Source organism: Suricata suricatta, chromosome 14 (assembly GCF_006229205.1).
Source record: "Suricata suricatta isolate VVHF042 chromosome 14, meerkat_22Aug2017_6uvM2_HiC, whole genome shotgun sequence".
In the NCBI taxonomy this organism is placed as follows: domain Eukaryota; kingdom Metazoa; phylum Chordata; class Mammalia; order Carnivora; family Herpestidae; genus Suricata; species Suricata suricatta.
In genome coordinates, this window is record NC_043713.1 from 59357474 (window position 1) to 59363473 (window position 6000).

Consider the following 6000-nt stretch of genomic DNA (forward strand, 5'->3'; position numbering starts at 1 on the left):
AAGAAATCCTAAGATAGGAGGGGAATGAATGGCTTCTTCCCCTGCCTGTGTTTGAGTGGCGTTCTTACTGGGAAGTACTTGATTAAAGAGGGAACAGGACACAAATGCCAGATTTAAATTTTTTTTTAATTTTGTTTAAAGTTTATTTATTTTTGAGGGAGAGACAGAGCATGAGCAGGGGAAGGGCGGAGACAGAAGGAGACACAGAATCTGAAGAAGGCTCCAGGCTCTGAACTGTCAGCACAGAGCCCAACACGGGGCGGGAATTCATGAATCACGAGATCATGACCTGAGCCGAAGTTGGCCACTTAACCGACTGAGCCTTAATTTTTTTATTTTTTATTTTGAGAGAGACAGAGTATGAGCAGGGGAGGGGCAGAGAGCAAGGGAGACACAGAATCCAAAGCAGGCTCCAGGCTCCGAGCTGTCAGCACAGAGCCCAATGCGGGGCTTGAACCCACGAACCATGAGATCGACCTGAGCCGAAGCCAGACGCTTAACTGACTGAGCCACCCAGGCGCCCCTGAATATATTCCTTACTACCATCTAATTTCCTTTGTTTTGATTTGATCAAATATTTCCGAAGCAACCATTTGGTTTTAATATCTCATTTTCTTTCAAAAGGCCGAAGGAGCTCCTGAAATCCTAAAACCAGCAGCTGAAACTTCCTAAATCTTTAATGTTGAGTTGAGAGGAAGGAATGCCAGCCTTCTGGAGTTGGCCTTAGAATCCTCCTAACATGCACAGCTTTGCTCTTCACAGGCCCCAAGTTCCCTGAGATTAAAAACCAGAATGACAACTTTCTAACTGGTCCTCTACACCTACTTCCTTTCATCAGAGAAGCTGGTTTCGGTGGTGATAGCTAAGATCCGGGAACACAGCAAGCGGAATGGATGGCCTGGAACACGCAGGCCCACGCTGCCCTCCAAGTGTGGCAGACGGTGGGGGTCAGGAGCCGAGGGGACACAAAGCTGCAGTCTGTCAGCTTCCCTGGGCCAAGGGAGCAGGACAGGACACACAGAGACAAGCCACAGACTTGCACTCACAGGTGGCGCTGGCTCTCCCAGACCAGTTCCCAGGTAGGTTTGATCCTGTGGAGGCTCAGCACGGTCCCTGCCTCCAGGCTGCCTGCAGCAAAGGCTGGGAACTATTCCTCGGCTGCCACAGGAAGGCTGGGAAAGCCCCTGCCCCGCCCTCAAGCGCCTGTGTTCTTCTCTCCACAAAGAAAGAAAAGAAATTCCACACAGAGCCATTCAGCCAGAGGACTCATAATGAAGGGAGGGAGGGAAGGAGGAAAGGAGGGAGGGAGGAAAGAAAAGAAGGGAAGGGGAGAGGGAGGGTAGGAGGGAAAAGAAAGGAAAGGCAAAGAAGGTCGGCAAGCCAGCTGGTGCTGTCACATACTTTCTTGAGAAAACCCTAACACCATGTCAATCCGCTCTCTGGTATAATGCGACCATTTTTAAGAAACAGAACTCCTCATGAGAGTGAAAACCAGTATCTGACAACCCGTGACACGAAATCCTTAAAACAAAAATTCCTCTTGCTCCAATCTTGGAAAACTACTTCTCTTTCTCTATCCAAGGTCACCCTGTTACTCATCAAATTAGTATCCTCAATGAGGTCTTCAATGTTATGACCAAAGCACATCCCCTTTTACTTCCTGAAATGAAGACAGTAATTTTTAGGGCTGATGGGGTGAGGGAAGGGATCCATTCTGTCCCCAGAAGTGTCACAGCAAGGCCCGCAGGCCAGGTGAGCCGCAGGTAATGAGATGCCGCTCCTACCTTATGGCTGCTTCCAGATGGGTGGAAAGTGATCTCCTTGGGCTCAAGCCCACTTGCACTTAGGCCAAGCCCAGAGACCGCTCCACTTCCTCATTTTCTGACGCAGCTGACCTGTGACAAAACCATGCTGACCACCAGCCCCTGGGAGCAACACACTCCCACACCTGGGGCAGACACGGGACATCTAAGCCTACCTTTCTTGGTAGGAGAGAGAAAAACTGAAGTGCTCTCTAGGGAGTCAGCAGCCACAGGTCCCTCTTCCAGTACTTTCTCCTATGCTGTGAATACCCACCAGGAGAGAGAATAGCTACAATGAACTGGGGGGAAAACTCTCCTACAACTCAGCTCTGCTGTGACCCCAGCAAGCCACTTAGCCTTTCTGAGCCTCATAATGAGGGTCACACCACTCGCCTCCTCTGATGCATGGAGATTGATAGAAATAATGTTCACAAACGTACCTCTTTATAAACAGTAAATCTTTCCATTAAGCAGGTATATCAGGATTAGATTACAGTAAACTGTACAATCTGATGAATTTCAACAGGCTCAAAGCAATGGAACTCAGTTCAAATGGCCATAATCAGATCAGGGAGAATGAAGCCAGCAGAGAATAAAGGCCAGAAACTGGAGAGAATCTAGAAGCTGTGGCCATCTTCGGCTGTTTCCCCCACTTATTGACTGAGTCAGACGTTCTAATCCTTGACATCCAATGCTCCTATACCCTTTCCTCAGTAAAAGTAAACTTGAAATTTTATCTCAACCATAATATGTAGCCCAATTATTTAAAATCTCCACAGCCACACTGCCTGAATAACTAAATCCTCCTATACCTTCTATGTCCAGGCTTTTACAGGCTAAAGGAGAGAAATCATGCTCCTCCCAAGACAAAATGAAAGGAGGGTCTGGTCCTTTATGGGAGCACTTGGAGTGCTGCACTGAGGCCCAAATATGACTGGCTCCTCCTGCCTATTCAGTAAATACAGGGGGAAAAAAGGTGTTTATCCATCTTATATCACTAGATACAAAACTAAGCTATGAGGGGTTTCAATAAAGATGATACTCTCTGCATGTTAAGTGCTTGTGGTTAAGTGACAAGGAATCTGTCCCTATTAGATGCTTTCCTTTGCACTAAGCAGATTTGGGTTCAAAAAGAAAATTACTGAAATGTTCATGTTTTCACCCCCCAAGGTCGTTTCGTCAGTGAAACTCAGTGAATGCTATCCCGACGGGAAAACTACACAGGCCTCCCAACACTGTTCAGTCTGGCTAGGACCGAAAGGCAGATGCACTCCTCTCAGAACCCCTCCTGACTTACCTATGCTTGCTATTAAAGAGAGCCTGCACTTGATATTCAAGGTCCCAGTAAGAACTGAAGTGCGGAATATGGAGATTTTAATTTCTACCGCTGACACACACCCTATTCCTGACATCACACACAATGGCATCAGTAACATCTCCCAACCCAGCATTTTTCAAAAAGCTAAAAGAAACCCATCTCTGGTTTATGAAACCAGTTTGGTGGGTTGTGAACAGAGTTTTAAAAAATAAGATAGAAGAAAACAGACTAGGACATATTAGCCTGCCCTGTACATAGTCAAGGCAAGAAGTCACAGTTTCTTCCACAAAACTTTTGCTTCCGCTTTTCTGTACATGGGTCTGTGTGTCCTGATCATGATATAAAATATGTTTCTTACTGTACTGGTCCACAAGCTCCCTCGGACAGGGGACTTGCCTTGTCCATCTTCACACTCCCCTCTGCCGGTGCCCAGGATGGTGTCTGCAAACAGTCAGTGCTTGATATGCATCCATGGAGTTAATGACCTATGTTTAAGCTTATTGTCTCAAACATTTTAGAATTACAAACAGATATTATCACTCTTCAATTCTTTAAATGCTTCACAGTCTCCAGCCATTGGAACAAGAGCTAAAGAAGATGTACCTGCTCCCTTTGGTCCAAGGGCCAGGCAGGAATTTAAAGATGGGCAAAGCAAGGGGCCAGAACACATTTTCTCACCAGCCCCTGTGTGGAACTCTTCCAAAGAAAAGCTTAGAAAAATTAATAATTAATTAATAATTAAAATAGAAAAATTAATAATTAAAATAGAAAAATTAATAATTAAAAATAAATTTTAAATGGGCCAAAGACCTTAAAAGAAGTATATTGACAAGTAAGTATATGAAAAGCTCCACATCACAGGTCATCAAAGAAACGCAAATTAAAACAAGAACAAGATACACACCTACTAGACACACACAACCATTAGAATCACCAAAATCTCAAATACTGGCCACACCAAATGCTGGTGAGGATGTGGAGCGATAGACCCTCTCCTTCATTACCAGTGGGAATGCACAATGGCGCGGCTACTTTGGAAGGCAGTTTAGCCGTTTCTTAGAAAACTAAACATACTCTCACCCTATGATCCAACAATTGTGCTGCTTGTTATTTTACCAAAATGAGTTGAAAACTTATGTCCACACAAAATCCTGCACACAAATACTTACAGCAGCTGTGCTCCTAACTGCCAAAACTCAAAGAAGCAACCAAGATGTTCTTCAATAGGTGAATGGATAAATAAACCATGGAACATTCAGGCAATGGAATACGATTCAGTGCGAAAAACGAATGAGCTATCACACCATGAAAAGGCATGGAGGACCCTTCAATGCATATTACTCATGAAAAGAAGCCGATCTGAAAAGGCTACCTACTATAGGATCCCTTCTATATGACATCTGGAAAAGACAAAAACAAGGATACCATAAAAGATCAGTGGTTGCCGGGAGCTTAGAGGAAGGAAGAGAGGGATGAACAGGTGGAGAACAGGGGATATTCAGGGCAGTAAAACTACTCTTGGTGGATATACCATCATTACACATTGTTAAAACCCTTAGAATGTACATCACAAAGAGCAGACTTCATGTGAACTTGGACTTTGGGCTTTTGATATATCAGGGTAGCTTCATCAATTGTAACAAATACCTGGCTCTGGGGGAGGAGGATGATAATGGAGGAGGTTGTCCTGTGTGGGGGGAGGGGTATATGGGGACTCTCTACTTTCTGCTCAATTTTGCTATGAACCTAAAGCTGCTCTTAAAAAATACAAGTCTATTAAAAGTTGGCAAGATGGTAAATTAAATGTTTTTTTTTTAATTTAAAGTAATGATGTTCTGATACGTGATACAGCCTGGTGAGCCTTGAGGATAATATACTAAGTGAAATAAGCCAGACACAGAATGACAAATACTAGAGGCTTCCACTTACATGAGGGACCTAAAGTAGACAGATTCATAGAGACAAAGTAAAATAGTGGTGGCCATGGGGTCAGGGTCAGGGAGTGAGCAGTCCTTATTTATGGGGTTTCTATTTGGGGAAAAGAAAAAGTTCTGGAAATGGATAATGGGGATGCTTGAAGAATAATGTGAATGTACTGAACGTCACTGAACTGTACGCTTCAAATGGTTAAAATGTTAAGTTTTATGTTATGCAGGTTTTGCCGCAATTTTCTTTAGAAAAGAAGCAACACACAAACACACAACACACACCCAAAACCCTACCAGCCAACAATGTCCTAGAGTAAGGGCTTCCTTTTGGATCTAAATCCACTACTTTTATATTTATAATTTTTAAAATGTTTATTTGTTTTTGAGAGACAGAGACAGAGGGTGAGCAGGGGACTGGCAGAGGGAAAGGGAGACACAGAACCAGAAGCAGGCTCCAGGCTCTGAGCTGTCAGCACAGAGCCCAACGTGGGGCTCGAACCCACAAACCGTGAGATCATGACCTGAGCCGAAGTCAGAAACTTAACTGAGTGAGCTACCCAGGTGCCCCATAAATCCACTACGATTATATTTAAAGAGAAGTCTTGGGAGCCTGTGTTCAAGGGACTATCACTAAGTCACCTTCTCACCTTTGAAAGGGTACAACTGTAGATGAGACGGATATGAAGGCTCTAAGTTGGCTTATGTTCCCCCAAATCAGAGCACCATTAGCTGAAATAAAACAAAATGTGTGTGTTGCTGAAGAATCTTTCATTCGTTTAACCATGATTAAAGTGGAAGATGCATCAATTCCCAGAGGGCACAGTGGCTGCTGTCCTGAACAGACACTTCTCCAAAGAGGACATCCAAATGGCCTACAGACACATAAAACGATGCTCAACATCACTCATCATCAGGGAAACACAAATCAAAACCACACTGAGATACCACCTCA

General features: G+C 44.2%; 1 protein-coding gene across 6 annotated transcripts in view; it reads right to left on the minus strand.

The window, feature by feature from the left end:
- MPPE1 (metallophosphoesterase 1) overlaps window positions 1-6000 on the minus strand; it is a 57798-nt gene that overhangs the window by 15156 nt on the left and 36642 nt on the right. The window contains exon 2 of one of the 6 annotated variants that reach the window (XM_029921245.1): window positions 5696-5777. The exons of the other annotated variants lie outside the window; for them this stretch is intronic. The gene's annotated coding sequence lies outside the window, so the exon portion shown is untranslated. The remainder of the gene's footprint in view (window positions 1-5695; window positions 5778-6000) is intronic. 6 annotated transcript variants of the gene reach the window in all.